The sequence below is a fragment of the Panulirus ornatus genome, chromosome 11, assembly GCF_036320965.1.
Source record: "Panulirus ornatus isolate Po-2019 chromosome 11, ASM3632096v1, whole genome shotgun sequence".
NCBI lineage: Eukaryota > Metazoa > Arthropoda > Malacostraca > Decapoda > Palinuridae > Panulirus > Panulirus ornatus.
Window position 1 is genome coordinate 64129660 of NC_092234.1, and position 21545 is coordinate 64151204.

General features: G+C 41.7%; 1 protein-coding gene and 1 pseudogene across 1 annotated transcript in view; both read left to right on the forward strand.

Moving 5' to 3' along the window:
- The window catches only part of LOC139751156 (coiled-coil domain-containing protein 22 homolog), a 314331-nt pseudogene that overhangs the window by 217696 nt on the left and 75090 nt on the right, over positions 1–21545 (forward strand).
- LOC139751613 (coiled-coil domain-containing protein 22-like) overlaps positions 1–21545 on the forward strand; it is a 338143-nt gene that overhangs the window by 120390 nt on the left and 196208 nt on the right. The gene's annotated exons all lie outside the window — the stretch shown is intronic.

Genomic DNA, 21545 nt, shown 5'->3' on the forward strand with positions numbered 1-21545 from the left:
AAACAGAAACATAGTCATATTGGAACTTTAAGTGAATAGTGAGTAAATAAGAATATTTAATGATGTGGGTTCCAGCTTCTGTTAGCAAACCCACCTCAGGAAACTGGGTATCTCTGCCCTTGTCAGCCTGCAGGGTTGGGGGGTTGTGGTTATAGGGTTGGTGTTAGGGACTCAAGTGTTTCACAATCAATTTCCATCAAGGGAGCATATCTGTGTACACCTAATTTACTTTGTGCAATGTTAGTGGGAATGGAGTTAAGAGATAGAAAGGCCTAAGCTTTTGCCAAGCAAGATCCAATGTTTTCTCAACAGGTAAATAAAGAAGAAATTTTGACTGACATGTCTGAGCTACGGGATAAGATGAAGTCAATGGTACAGGATGCATCCAGAAAGGAATCTGCTTTAACACAACTCAAAGGTCAAATTGAAAAGATGAACAAAGACATAAATAGGTAGGTTTGTGATTCTTGATACTAATTGTAAGTTTTGCTCTGATCATATTCTATCAACAGAATCTCCATTAGGATAAGTGGAATATATTTTTTTTTACATTACCTTACATTCTTACCTCAGGATCCCCTTCTATGGGGCTCCCACAGTGCTCAGGAAGTCAGCTATGTTCAGTGTGGGATCACAGGTCAAGAATGGTGATGTGTTTTTAAATGTTCACAGTTTGTTAACTGTTAACAGAATCTCCATCAGGATGAGTGGAATTTGGATATATTGTATGAGATTTGTGTGCTGTGTGGTAGAGGAGTGATTGGGCCTAGAGCCATGATGTGTATGTCTGTCTTATCTATCTTTATCTCTGATACCTGTTCCCTCTTGGAATTCCCTCAAGTGGTGGCCATGGCAATAGTTCCTCTATAATTAATGAACTCCAATGCTGCTTTATAGCCTTTATTGCCTGCCATTAACAGGCCACTAGCAGAGCGCAGCTCTACTGCAGCATTTGCTGAGACTCTTTCCTGATGCTCCTGCTGACTACTTCTACCTTATGTCTACCTATGTTCCAACCTGCTACTTTTATCTATCATTTCTACTTAATGCTCCAGCCTAAATGTTCCTACCTACTCTTTGTTGCTCTTACCATTTTGCTGAAAGGGAGGGCTAGCACATAGTGCTCACAACAGGAAAATCTTGTTTTGAAGAGTGAGCTTTTTGAGTTAAGCATTGTCATGTATTATGTGTGACAAGGAGAGATTGTATGTTAGTGGACAGAATGCCAGTATTCCATGTATGGGTGAGGCAGAAAGAAAATACAGCTACCTGGGTCAGAGGAGTGCAGTTTAACAACCACTGAAATCCTTGCTCTATGCTGCCATCACTAACCCTCCCAATGTCCAAGTGGGTAGTACTGGTAATATACCTCCCTGGTCGTTGGCTGCTTACCAACTACTGCCTACAGGTAGGTAGATGTGTGTGTAAGAGTGGGATACTTTGATTGATTATACTGTGGATTACTTTTTCAAGGACCATGGATACTGAAGCCAGGAGTGATGTAGGGCATTAGGAGGAGTAGATGGATAGTTTGGAGTTTTCAGGATGGGTAATATGTTGAGAAATTTCCAAGTGTTTGGGATTTTTTTGTGTAACCGGGGATGATCTCATAATGTCTGTAAGTGCTTGGATTATAACTGATCTGGAGTGTTTTACATGTAAATTTGATATTTTGGACATTTGATATGTTGACAGGACTTGTTCTGGAAGGCTTTAAATGTGTTGCAAGTGTCACTGTAAGCAGAGTGTGGGTAAACTTTTTTTATGGATGGATTTTATGGAGGTTTTTCACTGCTATTGTGCTTAGGAGTGTGGTTGGTTTGTAGTGTATTATTTAGGAGTAATTCATGAGTATGTTTGTACTTTGGGAGAAGTGATATTGTTTGTGTGGGGGTAGAACTGCCTCATGTTTGGAGGCTGGGATGGAGTGGAAGGTGTGGAATGTATTCATCATTTACCAGAGTTTGTCGCTGTTGATTTTGGGATTTATCATATGAAGGAAGGAGTATCAGTTTGCTGTTTGTTTTTTATTGATTAGGTTACTGATGGTGACGTTTAGAGTTTGAGTTTTTTTATGATCTCTCGATGGTGAATAGTTTTGTCTGAACGTGTCTTTGGATTATACTGTATTGCTTTCTCTGTCCTTGTGATTTTACCTGTTTGTAAATTCCTGTTTGTACTGTAATGGTAGGGAGGTATACACTTTTAAACATTCTCTACTGTCATACAACTTTTTGAATATCTGTATACTGTCTACATTTATATCTCCATTAATTTTACTCCATTCATCCACTACTCCTATACTGTAAAAGTAGTTTATGACATCTTTCTTCTATTTTTATGTTACTTGCTTAAATTCATGATATGTCCTGTGGTTGTTTTCTCCATACACTTCTCAGAGAACTGTTTACAGCCTTTGTCATCAATCTGTGTTGAATACTTATGAGGTTATACTTATAAGGTTATGATCAGGTCACTCCTTGCTCTTTTATCTTCCAAGGTAGGCAAATTTAAGGACTCTAGCCATTCCCTATAACTCAGGTTTTATAATTTTGCTACCACCTATGTTGTTATTGTCTGGACTTTCTTTGTTAGCTCTTTGTGCTTTTTGAGACCAATCTTGAGAAGCATATTCTAGTTTTAGCCTTATGTATAAGGAACAGAGAAGGGGGCCAAGTAAGGATTTTCCCTTTAAGGCTCAGTCCTCTATTTTTGACGCTACCTCGCTAATGCGGGAAATGACAAATGTATGTTAATGAAAGAAAAAATATCGGTGAAGGGGGCTAATGGGGAGGTAGTAACAAGTAGTGGTGAAGTGAGAAGAAGATGGATTGAATATTTTGAAGGTTATGTGATTTTGAGTAGATCATTGGTTTTTACTTGAGGTGGTGCAAAGTGAAGGTCAGGGAAAGTTGCTAAACTGAGAGTTTATAAGCTTTGCAAGTGAACGCTGGAGTGGGTTGATTGTTGCTTGTTGGTACTTTTGGTGCTTTTTGGAATTTGAGAGATATTCATTTGATTAATGGTTCATGTGAATCTGAGAGGGGATGCAAGCATAGTGATTTTTTTAAGGCCAATGTGATTATTGACGTTCGTATCGGGTAATACAGATGTTGTTGAATTGAGAAAATTATATAGGGAAGGGGTAATGGGAGGTATAAGCATGTAGTGGCAAGTGAGAGAAGATGGATTGTTTAATATGAGTTAGTGAATGTTGATGATCAGGTGTTAGTGCTTGTTGAATGCAATGTATGATCAGGAGTGAAACAAAATACTTTGCGAAATAATTTGGTATGTATGCAATTTATGGACTTGATAGGAAGGAATTATGATTAGTTGAGTGTGGATTGAAGATGATTGCTTTAAAGATGGGAAGGGTGTTAGATTAAGGTATTGTTGGTATCTGAATTATATAGAGGTGATAAGGAAAGGTGTAGAAGTAGAGAGAGTGTGGTCATGTAGAATGCACGTGTTTGTTGGAGATATAGATTATTTGTATTACAACTGGTTGTGATAATGCTTATATAAGGATGGTGGAGTAATTGCTTGAAGAGTGAAAGTTTAAGGGAAGCAGGAGAGAGAGAAAGTGATTGGTTCCCCGTGAATGTCAGTTTGTGGCAGGGTAGTTTCATGTTTCCATGGTTGTTTGATTTGTTTATGGATGGGTTTGTTAGGGAGGTGAATGCAAAAGTTTTGGAAAGAGGGGCAAGTATGCAGTCTGTTGTTGATGAGAGAGCTTGGGAAGTGAGTCAGTTGTTGTTGATGATACAGCGCTGGTGGTTGATTTGGGTGAGAAACATCAGAAGTTGGTGACTGAGTTTTGTGAAAGAAGAAAGCTGGGAGTAAATGGGAATAAGAGCAAGGTTATTAGGTTCAGTAGGGTTGATGGACAAGTTCATTGGGAATGGAGAAAATGTGGAGGAAGTGAAGTGTTTAGGGTGTCTGGGAGTGGACTTAACAGCAGATGGAATCATGGAAGCAGAAGTGAGTCACATGTTGGGGAGGGGCCGAAGGTTCTGGGAGCATTGAAGAATGTGTGGAAGGCGAGAACTTTATCTCGGAGAGCGAAAATGGTTAAGTTTGAAGGAATAGTGGTTCCATCAATATTATATGGTTGCAAGGCTTGAGCTATAGATAGTGTGGTGTGGAGGAGGGTGGAGGTGTTGGAAATGGAATGTTTGAGGACAGTGTGTGGTGTGAGGTGGTTTGATCGAGTAAGTAATGAAAGGGTAAGAGAGATGTGTGGTAATAAAAAGAGTTTGGTTAAGAGAGCAGAAGAGGGCGTGTTGAAATAATTTGGTCACGTGGAAAGAATGAGTAGGAAAGATTGACAAAGAGGATATATGTATCAGAGGTGGAGGGAATGAGGAGAAGCAGGAGACCAAATTGGAGGTGGAACGATGGAATGAAAAAGGTTTTGAGGGACTGGGGCCTGTACATACAGGTGGGTGAAAGGCTTGCAAGGAATAGAGTGAATTGGAACGATGTGATATACCGGGGTCGATGTACTGTCAGTGGATTGAACTAGGGCATGTGAAGATACCTGGTTTAAAAAGAGAGCTATACATAAATATATGTATGTAAGTAGGAGAGATGGCCAGAGAGCGTTATTTGATTATGTGTTAATTGATAGGCGCGTGAAAGAGAGACTTTTGGATGTTAATGTGCGTAGAGTGCAACTGGAAGGAAGTCTGGTCATTATCTTGTGGAAGCGAAGGTGAATATTTGTAGAGGTTTTCAGAAAAGAAGAGAGAATGTTGGGGTGAAGATGGTGGTGAGAGTAAGTGAGCTTGGGAAGGAGACTTGTGTGAGGAAGTACCAGGAGAGACTGAGTGCAGAATGGAAAAAGGTGAGAGCAAAGGACGTAAAGGGAGTGGGAGAGGAATGGGATGTATTTAGGGAAGCAGTGATGGCTTGTGCAAAAGATGCTTGTGACATGAGAAGCGTGGGAGGTGGGCAGATTAGAAAGGGTAGCGAGTGGATGTGATGAAGAAGTAAGATTATTAGTGAAGGAGAAGAGAGAGGCATTTGGGAGATTTTTGCAGGGAAATAGTGGAAATGTCTATGAGATGTATAAAAGAAAGAGGCAGAAGGTCAAGAGAAAGGTGCAAGAGGTGAAAAAGAGGGCAAATGAGAGTTGGGGTGAGAGAGTATCATAAAATTTTAGGGAGAATAGAAATATGTTTTGGAAGGAGGTAAATAAAGTGTGTAAGACAGGAGGTAGTGAAAGCTTTGTGGAACATGAAAGCTGGCAAGGTGGCGGGTTTGGATGGTATTGCAGTGAAATTTATAAAAAAAAAGGGTTGACTGTGTTGTTGACTGGTTTGTGAGGATATTCAATGTATGTATGGCTTATGGTGAATTGCCCAAGGATTGGTGGAATGCATGCATAGTGCCATTGTACAAAGGCAAAGGGGATAAAGGTGAGTGTTCAAATTTCAGAGGTATAAGTTTGTTGAGTATTCCTGGGAAATTATATGGGAGGGCATTGATTGAAAGGGTGAAGGTGTGTACACAGCAACAGATTGGGGAAGAGCAGTGTGGTTTCAGAAGTGGTAGAAGATGTGTGGATCAGGTGTTTGGATATATTAGAAATACTTGATACAACAAATAGATTTGTATGTAGCATTTATGTACCTGGAGAAGGCATATGATAAAGTAGATAGAGATGCTCTGTGGAGGGTATTAAGAGTACATGGTGTGTGAGGCAAGTTGCTAGAAGCAGTGAAAAGTTATTATTGAGGATGTAAGGCATGTGTACGAGAAGGAAGAGAGAAAAGTAATTGGTTCTCAGTGAATGTCGGTTTGCGGCAGGGGTGCGTGATGTCTCCATGGTTGTTTAATTTGCTTATGGATGGGGTTGTTAGGGAGGTGAATGCAAGAGTTTTGGAGAGAGGGGCAAGTATGCAGTCTGTTGGGGATAAGAGAGCTTGGGAAGTGAGTCAGTTGTTGTTCTCTGATGATACAGTGCTGGTGACTGATTTGTGTGAGAAACTGCAGAAGCTGGTGACTGAGTTTGGTAAAGTGTGTGAGAGAAGAAAGCTGAGAGTAAATGTGAATAAGGGCAAGGTTATTAGGTACAGTAGGGTTGAGCGACAAGTCAGTTGGGAGGTAAGTTTGAATGGAGAAAAACTGGAGGAATTAAGGTGTTTTATATATGTGGGAGTGGATTTGGCTGCGGATGGGACCATGGATGCGGAATTGAGTCAAAGGGTGGGGGAGGAGGTGAAAGTTGTGGGAGCGTTGAAGAATGAGTGGAAGGCAAGAACATTATCTTGGAGAGCAAAAATGGGTATGTTTGAAGGAATAGTGGTTCCAACAATGTTATATGGTTGCGAGGCATGGACTATAGATAGAGTTGTGCAGAAGAGGGTGGATGTGTTGGAAATGAGATGTTTGAGGACAATATGTGGTGTAAGGTGGATGTTTGAGGACAATATGTGGTGTAAGGTGGTTTCATCATGTATGTAATGAAAGGGTAAGAGAGATGTGTGGTAATGAAAAGAGTGTGGTTGAGAAGGCAGAAGAGGGTGTATTGAAATGGTTTGGTCACATGGAGAGAATGAGTGAGGAAAGATTGACAAAGAGGGTATATGTGTCAGAGGTGGAGGGAACGAGAAGTGGGAGACCAAATTGGAGGTGGAAGAATGGAGTGAAAAAGGTTTTGAGTCATCAGGGCTTAAACATGCATGAGGGTGAAAGGTGTGCAAGGAATAGAGTGAATTGGAACGATGTGGTATACTGGGGTCGACGTGCTGTCAATGGATTGAACCAGGGCATGTGAAGCATCTGGGGTAAACCATGGAAAATTTTGTGGGGCCTGGATGTGGAAAGGGAGCTCTGGTCTTGGTGCATTATACATGACAGCTAGAGATCGAGTGTGAACGATTGTGGACTTTGTTGGCTTTTCCTAGCGCTACCTTGCATGCGTGCGAGGGGGGGTGTCATTTCATGTGTGGCGGTGTGGCGATGGGAATGAATAAAGGCAGCAAGTATGAGTTATGTACATGTGTATATATGTATATCTCTGTGTATGTATATATATATATGTTTACATTGAAATGTATAGGTATGTACATTTGCGTGTGTGGACGTGTATGTATATACATGTGTATGTGGGTGGTTTGGGCCATTCTTTCATCTGTTTTCTTGCGCTACCTCGCTAATGCGGGAGACAGCGACAAAGGAGGATGATAACAATAAAAGAGTATATATATATTTTAAAAGGGGAAACAGAAGAAGGATTCATGCGGGAAGTGCTTATCCTCCTCAGAGGCTCAGATTGGGGTGTCTAAATGTGTGTGCATATTACCAAGATGAGAAAAAAAAGGAGAGATAGGTAGTATGTTTGAGGAAAGGAAGCTGGATGTTTTGGCTCTGAGTGAAACGAAGCTCAAGGGTAAAGGAGGAGACTGGTTTGGGAATGTTTTGGGAGTAAAGTCAGGGGTTGGTGAGAGGACAAGAGCAAAAGAAGGAATGGCACTACTACTGAAACAGGAGTTGTAGGAGTATGTGATAGAGTGTAAGAAAGTAAATTTTAGATTGATATGGGGAAAACTGAAAGTGGATGGAGAGAGATGGGTGATTATTGGTGCCTATGCACCTGGGCATGAGAAGAAAGATCATGAGAGGCAAGTGTTTTGGGAGCAGCTGAGTGACTGTGTTAGCAGTTTTAATGCAAGAGACTGGGTTAAAGTGATGGGTGATTTGAATGCAAAGGTGAGTAATGTGGCAGTTGAGGGAATAATTGGTGTACATGGGGTGTTCAGTGTTGTAAATGGAAATGGTGAAGAGCTTGTAGATTTATGTGCTGTAAAAGTACTGGAGATTTGGAATACCTGGTTTTAAAAGAGAGATATATATAAGTATACATATGTAAGTAGGAGAGATGGCCAGAGAGCATTATTGGATTACTTGTTAATTGATAGGTGCGTGAAAGAGAGACTTTTCAATGTTAATGTGCTGAGAGGTGCAACTGGAGGGATATCTGATCATTATCTTGTGGAGGCAAAGGTGAAGAAATGTAGAGGTTTTCAGAAAAGGAGAGAAAATGTTGGGGTGGAAAGAGTGGTGAAAATAAGTGAGCTTGGGAAGGATACTTGTGCAAGGAAGTACCAGGAGAGACTGAGTGCAGAATGGAAAGAAGTGAGAGCAAAGGACGTAAGAGAAGTGGGGGAGGAATGGGATGTATTTAGGGAAGCAGTGATGGCTCGTGCAAAAGATGCTTGTGGCATGAGAAGCGTGGGAGGTGGGCAGATTAGAAAGGGTAGTGAGTGGTGGGATAAAGAAGTAAGATTACTAGTGAAAGAGAAGAGAGAGGCATTTGGATGATTTTTGCTGGGAAATAGTGCAAATGACTGGGAGATGTATAAAAGAAAGAGGCAGAAGGTCAAGAGAAAGGTGCAAGAGATGAAAAAGATGGCAAATGTGAGTTGGGGTGAGAGAGTATCATTAAGTTTTAGGGAGACTAAAAAGATGTTTTGGAAGGAGGTAAATAAAGTGCGTAAGACAAGAGAACAAATGGGAACATTGCTGAAGGGGGCTAATGAGGGGTAATAACAATTAGTGGTTATGTGAGAAGGAGATGGAGTGAGTATTTTGAAGGTTTGTTGAATTGTTAGATGATAGAGTGGCAGATATAGGGTGTTTTGGTCGAGGTGGTGTGCGAAGTGAGAGGGTCAGGGAGAATGGTTTGGTAAACAGAGAAGAGGTATTGATAGCTTTGCCGAAGATGAAAGCTGGCAAGGTGGCGGGTTAGGATGGTATTACAGTGGAATTTATTAAAAAAGGGGGTGACTGTGTTGTTGCCTGGTTGGTGCGGATATTCAGTGTATGTATGGCTCTTGGTGAAGTGCCTGAGGATTGGCGGTATGTATACATATTGCCATTGTACAAAGGCAAAGGGGATAAAAGTGAGTGTTCAAATTACAGAGGTATAAGTTTGTTGAGTATTCCTGGGTAATTATATGGGAGGGTATTGATTGAGAGGGTGAAGGCATGTACAGAGCATCAGATTGGGGAAGAGCAGTGTGGTATCAGAAGTGGTAGAGGATGTGTGGATCAGGTGTTTGCTTTGAAGAATGTGTATGAGAAATACTTAGAAAAACAAATGGATTTGTATGTAGCTTTTATGGACCTGGAGAAGGCATATGATAGAGTTGATAGAGATGCTGTGTGGAAGGTATTAAGAGTATATGGTGTGGGAGGCAAGTTGTTAGAAGCAGTGAAAAGTTTTTATCGCGGATGTAAGTCATGTGTATGAGTAGAAAGAGAGGAAAGTGATTGGTTCTCAGTGAATGTCAGCTTGTGGCAGGGGTGTGTGATGTCTCCACGGTTGTTTAATTTGTTTATGGATGTGGTTGTTAGGGAGGTGAATGCAAGAGCTTTGGAGAGAGGGGCAAGTATGCAGTCTGTTGTGAATGAGATGGCTTTGGAAGTGTCAGTTGTTCTCTGATGATACAGCGCTGGTGGCTGATTTGTGTGAAAAACTGCAGAAGCTGGTGACTGAGTTTGGTAAAGTGTGTGAAAGAAGAAAGCTGAGTGTAAATGTGAATAAGAGCAAGGTTATTAGGTACAGTAGGGCTGAGGGACAAGTCAATTTGGAGGTAAGTTTGAATGGAGAAAAAACTGAAGGAAGTAAAGTGTTTTAGATATCTGGTAGTGGATCTGGCAGTGGATGGAACCATTGAAGCTGAAGTGAATCACAGGGTGGGGGAAGGGGCGAAAGTTGTGGGAGTGTTGAAGAATGTGTGGAAGGCGAGAATGTTATCTTGGAAAGCAGAAATGGGTATGTTTGAAAGAATAGTTATTCCAACAATGTTATATGGTTGCGAGGCATGGGCTATAGTTAGAGTTGTTTGGAAGAGGGTGGATGTGATGGAAATTAGATGTTTGAGGACAATATGTGGTGTGAGGTGGATTGATTAGGTAACTAATGAAAGGGTAAGAGAGATGTGTGGTAATAAAAAGAATGTGGTTGAGAGAGCAGAAGAGGATGTATTGAAATGGTTTGGTCACATGGAGAGAATGAGTGAGGAAAGATTGACAAAGAGGATATATGTGTCAGAGGTGTAGGGAACGAGAAGTGGGAGACCAAATTGGAGGTGGAAGGGTGGCTTGAAAATGATTTTGAGCGATCGGTGCCTGAACATGCAGGAAGGTGATGTGTGTGCAAGGAATAGTGAATTGGAATGATGTGATATACCGGGGATGATGTGTCTTCAATGGATTGAACCAGGGCATGTGAAGTGTCTTGGGTAAACCATAGAAAGCTTTGTGGGGCCTGGATGTTGAAAGGGAGCTGTGGTTTCGATGCATTATACCTGACAGCTAGAGACTGAGTGTAAACAAATGTGGCCTTTGTTCTTTTCCTAGTGCTACCTCACGCACGTGTGGGGGTAGAGGGTTGTCATTTCATGTGTGGCAGGGTGGCGACAGGAATGAATAAAGGCAGCATATGAATTATGTACATGTGTATCTATGTATGTCTGTGTATGTATATGTATATGTTGAAATGTATAGGTATGTATATGTGCGTGTGTGGAAGTGTATGTATATACATGTGTATGCGGGTGGATTGGGCCATTCTTTTGTCTGTTTCCTTGCGCTACCTCGCTAATGTGTGTGGGACAACGACAAAGTATTACATATATAAATAAATGATATATGACAGAGTTGAATTATCATCATTTCAATCTATGTTCCTCAGGGCATTACGTATTTGTAGTCCAGAGGTTATTGATGATGAGTTTGAAAGAATATATTCTGTTGGATCTAAGTTAAAGTACCGAGATCTTTCATTGATAAATCCTTTAAGGTAGGAAAGAAATTATTTTATAGAGTTGATCCCAAAACTCACATTGACACCAAGAATCTTTTAGTTCTCCTTTTTAGTAATAATTTTACTTTACCTCCCATATTGCTTAAATCCTTTGATATAAATGTTGCCTTCAGCAACAATAATACTATAAAGACTATCTTAATCAGGAGGTCACCAGAAAATTTTCCTGGGTGCATGTATAAAGTGTCATGTAGAAATTGTGATAAGTTTTATGTTAGGCAGACTGGTAAGGATCTTTCTTTTAGACTTTTTTTTTTTTTTTTTTTTTTTTTTTTTTTTTTTGCTGCTGTCTCCCGCGTTTGCGAGGTAGCGCAAGGAAACAGACGAAAGAAATGGCCCAACCCACCCCCATACACATGCCTTGATTCAATCCACTGACAGCACGTCAACCCCGGTATACCACATCGCTCCAATTCACTCTATTCTTTGCCCTCCTTTCACCCTCCTGCATGTTCAGGCCCCGATCACACAAAATCTTTTTCACTCCATCTTTCCACCTCCAATTTGGTCTCCCTCTTCTCCTCGTTCCCTCCACCTCCGACACATATATCCTCTTGGTCAATCTTTCCTCACTCATTCTCTCCATGTGACCAAACCATTTCAAAACACCCTCTTCTGCTCTCTCAACCACAGTCTTTTTATTTCCACACATCTCTCTTACCCTTACGTTACTTACTCGATCAAACCACCTCACACCACACATTGTCCTCAAACATCTCATTTCCAGCACATCCATCCTCCTGCGCACAACTCTATCCATAGTCCACGCCTCGCAACCATACAACATTGTTGGAACCACTATTCCTTCAAACATATCCATTTTTGCTTTCCGAGATAATGTTCTCGACTTCCACACATTCTTCAAGGCTCCCAGAATTTTCGCCCCCTCCCCCACCCTATGATCCACTTCCGCTTCCATGGTTCCATCCGCTGCCAGATCCACTCCCAGATATCTAAAACACTTTACTTCCTCCAGTTTTTCTCCATTCAAACTCACCTCCCAATTGAATTGACCCTCAACCCTACTGTACCTAATAACCTTGCTCTTATTCACATTTACTCTTAACTTTCTTCTTTCACACACTTTACCAAACTCAGTCACCAGCTTCTGCAGTTTCTCACATGAATCAGCCACCAGCGCTGTATCATCAGCAAACAACAACTGATTCACTTCCCAAGCTCTCTCATCCCCAACAGACTTCATACTTGCCCCTCTTTCCAAAACTCTTGCATTCACCTCCCTAACAACCCCATCCATAAACAAATTAAACAACCATGGAGACATCACACACCCCTGCCGCAAACCTACATTCACTGAGAACCAATCACTTTCCTCTCTTCCTACACGTACACATGCCTTACATCCTCGATAAAAACTTTTCACTGCTTCTAACAACTTGCCTCCCACACCATATATTCTTAATACCTTCCACAGAGCATCTCTATCAACTCTATCATATGCCTTCTCCAGATCCATAAATGCTACATACAAATCCATTTGCTTTTCTAAGTATTTCTCACATACATTCTTCAAAGCAAACACCTGATCCACACATCCTCGACCACTTCTGAAACCACACTGCTCTTCCCCAATCTGATGCTCTGTACATGCCTTCACCCTCTCAATCAATACCCTCCCATATAATTTGCCAGGAATACTCAACAAACTTATACCTCTGTAATTTGAGCACTCACTCTTATCCCCTTTGCCTTTGTACAATGGCACTATGCACGCATTCCGCCAATCCTCAGGCACCTCACCATGAGTCATACATACATTAAATAACCTTACCAACCAGTCAACAATACAGGCACCCCATTTTTTAATAAATTCCACTGCAGTACCATCCAAACCTGCTGCCTTGCCGGCTTTCATCTTCCGCAAAGCTTTTACTACCTCATCTCTGTTTACCAACTCATTTTCCCTAACCCTCGCACTTTGCACACCACCTCAACCAAAACACCCTATATCTGCCACTCTATCATCAAACACATTCAACAAACCTTCAAAATACTCACTCCATCTCCTTCTCACATCACCACTACTTGTTATCACCTCCCCATTTGCGCCCTTCACTGAAGTTCCCATTTGCTCCCTTGTCTTACGCACTTTATTTACCTCCTTCCAGAACATCTTTTTATTCTCCCTAAAATTTAATGATACTCTCTCACCCCAACTCTCATTTGCCCTTTTTTTCACCTCTTGCACCTTTCTCTTGACCTCCTGTCTCTTTCTTTTATACGTCTCCCACTCAATTTCATTTTTTCCCTGCAAAAATCGTCCAAATGCCTCTCTCTTCTCTTTCACTAATACTCTTACTTCTTCATCCCACCACTCACTACCCTTTCTAATCAACCCACCTCCCACTCTTCTCGTGCCACAAGCATCTTTTGCGCAATCCATCACTGATTCCCTAAATACATCCCATTCCTCCCCCACTCCCCTTACTTCCATTGTTCTCACCTTTTTCCATTCTGTACTCAGTCTCTCCTGGTACTTCCTCACACAAGTCTCCTTCCCAAGCTCACTTACTCTCACCACCCTCTTCACCCCAACATTCACTCTTCTTTTCTGAAAACCCATACAAATCTTCACCTTAGCCTCCACAAGATAATGATCAGACATCCCTCCAGTTGCACCTCTCAGCACATTAACATCCAAAAGTCTCTCTTTCGCGCGCCTGTCAATTAACACGTAATCCAATAACGCTCTCTGGCCATCTCTCCTACTTACATAAGTATACTTATGTATATCTCGCTTTTTAAACCAGGTATTCCCAATCATCAGTCCTTTTTCAGCACATAAATCTACAAGCTCTTCACCATTTCCATTTACAACACTGAACACCCCATGTATACCAATTATTCCCTCAACTGCCACATTACTCACCTTTGCATTCAAATCACCCAACACTATAACCCGGTCTCGTGCATCAAAACCACTAACACACTCATTCAGCTGCTCCCAAAACACTTGCCTCTCTTGATCTTTCTTCTCATGCCCAGGTGCATATGCACCAATAATCACCCATCTCTCTCCATCAACTTTCAGTTTTACCCATATTAATCGAGCATTTACTTTCTTACATTCTATCACATACTTCCACAACTCCTGTTTCAGGAGTACTGCTACTCCTTCCCTTGCTCTTGTCCTCTCACTAACCCCTGACTTTACTCCCAAGACATTCCCAAACCACTCCTCCCCTTTACCCTTGAGCTTCGTTTCACTCAGAGCCAAAACATCCAGGTTCCTTTCCTCAAACATACTACCTATCTCTCCTTTTTTCACATCTTGGTTACATCCACACACATTTAGGCACCCCAATCTGAGCCTTCGAGGAGGATGAGCACTCCCCGCGTGACTCCTTCTTCTGTTTCCCATTTTAGAAAGTTAAAAAATACAAGGAGGAGAGGATTTCTGGCCCCCCGCTCCCGTCCCCTCTAGTCGCTTTCTACGACTTAAGCAGTATAAATATAGTATAAGAACAGGACAAGAATCAAATGCCTTGTTTAATCATGTTAAAAACTATGATCATCGTAGTGACTGAAGTAATTCCATCTCAGTTATTAACTATAACTCCAATACCACGAGAAATATCACTGAATCTTCTATTATTAAATACATCAAGAATGCTTGGCGGAATGCGTGCATAGTGCCATTGTACAAAGGCAAAGGGGATAAGAGTGAGTGCTCAAATTACAGAGGTATAAGTTTGTTGAGTATTCTTGGTAAATTATATGGGAGGGTATTGATTGAGAGGGTGAAGGCATGTGCAGAGCATCAGATTGGGGAAGAGCAGTGTGGTTTCAGAAGTGGTAGAGGATGTGTGGATCAGGTATTTGCTTTGAAGAATGTATGTGAGAAATACTTAGAAAAGCAAATGGATTTGTATGTAGCATTTATGGATCTGGAGAAGGCATGTGATAGAGTTGATAGAGATGCTCTGTGGAAGGTATTAAGAATATATGGTGTGGGAGGCAAGTTGTTAGAAGCAGTGAAAAGTTTTTATTAAGGATGTAGGGCATGTGTACGTGTAGGAAGAGAGGAAAGTGATTGGTTCTTAGTGAATGTAGGTTTGCGGCAGGGGTGTGTGATGTCTCCATGGTTGTTTAATTTGTTTATGGATGGGGTTGTTAGGGAGGTGAATGCAAGAGTTTTGGAAAGAGGGGCAAGTATGAAGTCTGTTGTGGATGAGAGAGCTTGGGAAGTGAGTCAGTTGTTGTTTGCTGATGATACAGCGCTGGTAGCTGATTCATGTGAGAAACTGCAGAAGCTGGTGACTGAGTTTGGTAAAGTGTGTGAAAGAAGAAAGTTAAGAGTAAATGTGAATAAGAGCAAGATTGTTAGGTACAGTAGGGTTGAGGGTCAAGTCAACTGGGAGGTAAGTTTGAATGGAGAAAAACTGGAGGAAGTAAAGTGTTTTAGATATCTGGGAGTGGATCTGGCAGCGGATGGAACCATGGAAGCGGAAGTGAATCATAGGGTGGGAGAGGGGGCGAAAATCCTGGGAGCCTTGAAGAATGTGTGGAAGTCGAGAACATTATCTCGGAAAGCAAAAATGGGTATGTTTGAAGGAATAGTGGTTCCAACATTGTTGTATGGTTGCGAGGCGTGGGCTATGGATAGAGTTGTGCGCAGGAGGGTGGATGTGCTGGAAATGAGATGTTTGAGGACAATGTGTGGTGTGAGGTGGTTTGATCGAGTAAGTAATGTAAGGGTAAGAGAGATGTGTGGAAATAAAAGATTTTGAGTGATCGGGGCCTGAACATGCAGGAGTGTGAAAGGCATGCAAGGAATAGAGTGAATTGGATCAATGTGGTATACCAGGGTTGACGTGCTGTCAGTGGATTGAATCAGGGCACGTGAAGTGTCTGGGGTAAACCATGGAAAGTTGTGTGGGGCCTGGATGTGGAAAGGGAGCTGTGGTTTCGGGCATTATTGCATGACAGCTAGAGACTGAGTGTGAACGAATGGGGCCTTTGTTGTCTTTTCCTAGCGCTACCTCGCACACATGAGGGGGGAGGGGGATGGTATTGCATGTGTGGCGAGGTGGCGATGGGAATGAATAAAGGCAGACTGTGAATTGTGTGCATGGGTATATATGTATGTGTCTGTGTGTGTATATATGTGTACATTGAGATGTATAGGTATGTATATTTGCGTGTGTGGACGTGTGTGTATAGACATATGTATGGGGGTGGGTTGGGCCATTTCTTTCATCTGTTTCCTTGTGCTACCTCGCAAATGCGGGAGACAGCGACAAAGCAAAATAAATAAATGAATAAATCAAGAATTATAACTTTGATGTTAGTGAAGGTGTATACAAATTGGATAACTTCATTATTGATAAAATTGTAAACAATTCACCTTCTTTTTCACATAAGTTCCTGATACACTCGTTGTCTGTCTTGGACAATCGCATGTTTACCAAATGGCGTCTTAGATACATCTCTTCGTTTTATGTCAACTGACTTATATTTCTCTCATGTCCACCCTGATGATGTGATTATTAACCGAAAGTGCACTTGGGAACTTATCGTGTTTCATTTTCTCTGTGGACTCATAGGCATATACTTGATCATGTGCAAAATTTTGATCCTTTCCGATATACATAAATGTGTGTGGATGTAACCAAGATGAGAAAAAAGGAGAGATAGGTAGTATGTTTGAGGAAAGGAACCTGGATGTTTTGGCTCTGAGTGAAACGAAGCTCAAGGGTAAAGGGGAAGAGTGGTTTGAGAATGTTTTGGGAGTAAAGTCAGGGGTTAGTGAGAGGACAAGAGCAAAAGAAGGAGTAGCATGACTCCTGAAATAGGAGTGGTGGGAGTATGTGATAGAGCGTAAGAAAGTAAACTAGATTGATATGGGTAAAACTGAAAGTGGATGGAGAGAGATGGGTGATTATTGGTGCATATGCACCTGGGCATGAGAAGAAAGATCATGAGAGGCAAGTGTTTTGGGAGCAGCTGAGTGAGTGTGTTGGTAGTTTTGATGCACGAGACCGGGTTATCGTGATGGGTGATTTGAATGGAAAGGTGAGTAATGTGGCAGTTGAGGGAATAATTGGTGTACATGGGGTGTTCAGTGTTGTAAATGGGAATGGTGAAGAGCTTGTAGATTTATATATATTTATTTATTTATTTTGCTTTGTCGCTGTCTCCCGCGTTTGCGAGGTAGCGCAAGGATTTATGTGCTGAAATAGGACTGGTGAGTGGGAATACCTGGTTCAAAAGGAGAGATATATATAAGTATACATATGTAAGTAGGAGAGATGGTCAGAGAGCATTATTGGATCACGTGTTAATTGATAGGCTTGCGAAAGAGAGACTTTTCGATGTTAATGTGCTGAGAGGTGCAACTGAAGGGATGTCTGATTGTTATCTTGTGGAGAAGAAGGTGAAAATTTGTAGAGGTTTTCAGAAAAGAAGAGAGAATGTTGGGGTGAAAAGAGTGGTGAGAGTAAGTGAACTTGGGAAGGAGACTTATGTGAGGAAGTACCAGGAGAGACTGAGTACAGAATGGAAAAAGGTGTGAACAAAGGAAGTAAGGGGAGTGGGGGAGGAATGGAATGTATTTAGGGAAGCAGTGATGGCTTGTGCAAAATATGCTTGTGGCAAGAGAAGCGTGGGAGGTGGGCAGATTAGAAAGGGTAGTGAGTGGTGGGATAAAGAAGTAAGATTGTTAGTGAAAGAGAAGAGAGAGGCATTTGGACGATTTTTGCAGGGAAATAATGCAAATGAGTGGTAGATGTATAAAAGAAAGAGGCAGAAGGTCAAGAAAAAGGTGCAAGAGGTGAAAAAGAGGGCAAATGAGAGTTGGGGTGAGAGAGTATCATTAGATTTTAGGGAGAATAAAAAGATATTTTGGAAGGAGGTAAATAAAGTGCATAAGACAAGGGGAACAAATGGGAACTTCCGTGAAGGGGGCTAATGGGGAGGTAATAACAAGCAGTGGTGATGTGAGAAGGAGATGGAGTGAGTATTTTGAAGGTTTGTTGAATGTGTTTGATGATAGAGTGGCAGATATAGGGTGTTTTGGTCGAGGTGGTGTGCAAAGTGAGAGGGTTAGGGAGAATGGTTTGGTAAACAGAGAAGAGGTAGTAAAAGCTTTGTGGAAGATGAAAGCTGGCAAGGCAGCAGGTTTGGATGGTATTGCAGTGGAATTTATTAAAAAAGAGGGTGACTGTATTGTTGACTGGTTGGTAAGGTTATTTAATGTATGTATGACTCATGTTGAGGTGCCTCAGGATTAGCGGGATGCTTCCATAGTGCCATTGTACAAAGGCAAAGGGGATAAAAGTGAATGCTCAAATTACAGAGATATAAGTTTGTTGAGTATTCCTGGTTAATTATATGGGAGGGTATTGATTGAGAGGGTGAAGGCATGTGCAGAGCATCAGATTGGGGAAGAGCAGTGTGGTTTCAGAAGGGTTAGAGGACGTGTGGATCAGGTTTTTGCTCTGAAGAATGTATTTGAGAAATACTTAGAAAAGCAAATGGACTTGTATGTAGCATTTATGGATCAGGAGAAGGCATATGATACAGTTGATAGAGATGCTCTGTGGAAGGTACTAAGAATATATGGTGTGGGAGGCAAGTTGTTAGAAGCAGTGAAAAGTTTTTATTGAGGATGTAAGGCATGTTTTCGTGTAGGAAGAGAGGAAAGTGATTGGTTCTCAGTGAATGTCGGTTTGCAGCAGGGGTGTGTGATGTCTCCATGGTTGTTTAATTTGTTTATGGATGGGGTTTTTAGGGAGGTGAGTGCAAGAGTTTTGGAAAAAGGGGTAAGTATGCAGTCTGTTGTGGATGAAGTGAGTCAGTTGTTGTTTTCTGATGATACAGCGCTGGTGGCTGATTCGTGTGAGAAACTGCAGAAGCTGGTGACTGAGTTTGGTAAAGTGTGTGGAAGAAGAAAGCTGAGAGTAAATGTGAATAAGAGCAAGGTTATTAGGTACAGTAGGGTTGAGGGACAAGTCGATTGGGAGGTAAGTTTGAATGGAGAAAATCTGGAGGAAGTGAAGTGTTTTAGATATCTGGGAGTGGATTTGGCAGGAGATGGAACCATAGAAGCGGAAGTGAATCATTGGGTTTGGGAGGGGGCGAAATTCTGGGAGCGTTAAAGAATGTGTGGAAATCGAGAACATTATCTCGGAAAGCAAAAGTGGGTATGTTTGAAGGAATAGTGGTTCCAACAATGTTAATTGGTTGCAAGGCATGGGCTATGGATAGAGTTGTGCGGAGGAGGGTGGATGTGCTGGAAATGAGATGTTTGACGACAATATGTGGTGTGAGGTGGTTTGATCGAATATGTAATGATAGGGTAGATGTGTGGTAATAAAGAGAGTGTTGAGAGAGCAGAAGAGGGTGATTTGAAATGGTTTGGTCACATGGAGAGAATGAGTGAGGAAAGATTGACCAAGAGGATATATGTGTCAGAGGTGGAGGGAATGAGAAGTGGGAGACCAAACTGGGGGTGGAAGGATGGAGTGAAGAGGATTTTAAGGGATCGGGGCCTGAACATGCAGGAGGGTGAAAGGCGTGCAAGGAATAGAGTGAATTGGAACGATTTAGTATACTGGGGTCGACATGCTGTCAATGGATTGAACCAGGGCATGTGAAGCGTCTGGGATAAACCATGGAAAGGTTTGTGGGGCCTGGATGTGGAGAGGGAGCTGTGGTTTCGGTGCATTATTACATGACAGCTAGAGACTGAGTGTGAACGAATGGGGCCTTTGTTGTCTTTTCCTAGCGCTACCTCGCGCACATGAGGGGGGAGGGGGTTTGTATTTCATGTGTGGTGAGGTGGCAATGGGAATGACTAAAGGCAGACAGTATGAATTATGTACATGTGTATATATGTATATGTCTGTGTGTGTATATATATGTATACATTGAGATGTATAGGTATGTACATTTGCGTGTCGGGACGTGTTTGTATATACATGTGTATGTGGGTGAGTTGGGCCATTCTTTCGTCTGTTTCCTTGTGCTACCATGCTAATGCAGGAGACAGCAACAAAGCAAAATAAATAGATAAATATATATATATATATATATATATATATATATATATATATATATATATATATTATTGAGGATGTATGGCATGTGTACGAGTAGGAAGAGAGGAAAGTGGTTGGCTGAGTGAATGTCAGTTTGTGGCAGGGGTACATGATGTCTCCATGCCTGTTTAATATGTTTATGGATGGAGTAGTTAGGGAGATGAATGCAAGAGTTTTGGAGAGAGGGGCAAGTATGCAGTCTGTTGTGGATTAGAGAGCTTGGGAAGTGAGTCAACTGTTGTTCTCTGATGATACAGCGCTGGTGGCTGATTTGGATGAGAAACTGCAGAAGCTAGTGACTGAGTTTGGTAAAGTTTGTGAAAGAAGAAAGCTGAGAGTAAATGTGAATAAGAGTAAGGATATTATGTACAGTAGGGTTGAGGGACAAGTCAAATGGAAGGTAACTTTGAATGAAGAAAAACTGGAGGAAGTGAAGTGTTTTAGATATCTAGGAGTGGATTTGGCAGCGTATGGAACCATGGAAGCGGAAGTAAGTCACGGGGTGGGGGAGGGGTCGAAAGTTCTGGGAGTGTTGAAAAATGTATGGAAGGCGAGAACATTATCTTGGAAAGCAAAAATGGGTATGTTTGAAGGAATAGTGGTTCCAACAATGTTATATGGTTGCGAGGCGTGGGCTATAGATAGGGTTGTGCGAAGGAGGGTGGATGTGTTGGAAATGAGATGCTTGAGGACAATGTGTGGTGTGAGGTGGTTTGATTAAGTAATGAAAGGGTAAGAGAGATGTGTGGTAATAAAAAGAGTGTGGTTGAGAGAGAGCAGAAGAGGGTGTATTGAAATGATTTGGCCACTTGGAGAGAATGAGTGAGGAAAGATGGACAAAGAGGATATATGTGTCAGAGGTGGAGGGAATGCGGAGTGTTATTGGATTATGTGTTAATTGATGATGGACTATGTGTTAATTGATAGATGTGTGAAAGAGAGACTTTTGGTAATTAATGTGCTGAGAGGTGCAAATGGAGGGATGTCTGGTCATTATCTTGTGGAGGCAAAGGTGAAGATTTGTAGAGGTTTTCAGAAAAGAAGAGAGAATGTTGGGGTGAAGAGAGTGGTGAGAGTAAGGGAGCCTGGGAAGGAGACTTGTGGGAGGAAGTACCAGGAGAGACTGAATTCAGAATGGAAAAAGGTGAGGGCAAAGGAGGTAAGGGGAGTGGGGGAGGAAAGGGATGTATTTAGAGAAGCAGTGGTGGCTTGCATAAAAGATGCTTGTGGCATGAGAAGCATGGGAGGTGGGCAAATTAGAAAGGGTAGTGAGTGGTAGGATGAAGAAGTAAGATTTATAGTGAAAGAGAAGAGAGAGGCATTTGGAAGATTTTTGCGGGGAAATAGTGGAAATGACTGGGAGATGTATAAAAGAAAGAGGCAGGAGGTCAAAAGAAAGGTGCAAGAGGTGAAAAAGAGGGCAAATGAGAGTTGGGGTGAGAGAGTATCATTAAATTTTAGGGAGAATAAAAAGATGTTTTGGAAGGAGGTAAATAAAGTGCATAAGACAAGAGAACAAATCGGTACATTGGTGAAGGGGGCTAATTAGGAGGTAATAACAAGTAGTGGTGATGTGAGGAGATGAAGTGAGTATTTTTAAGGTTTGTTGAATGTGTTAGATGATAGAGTGGCAGATATAGGGT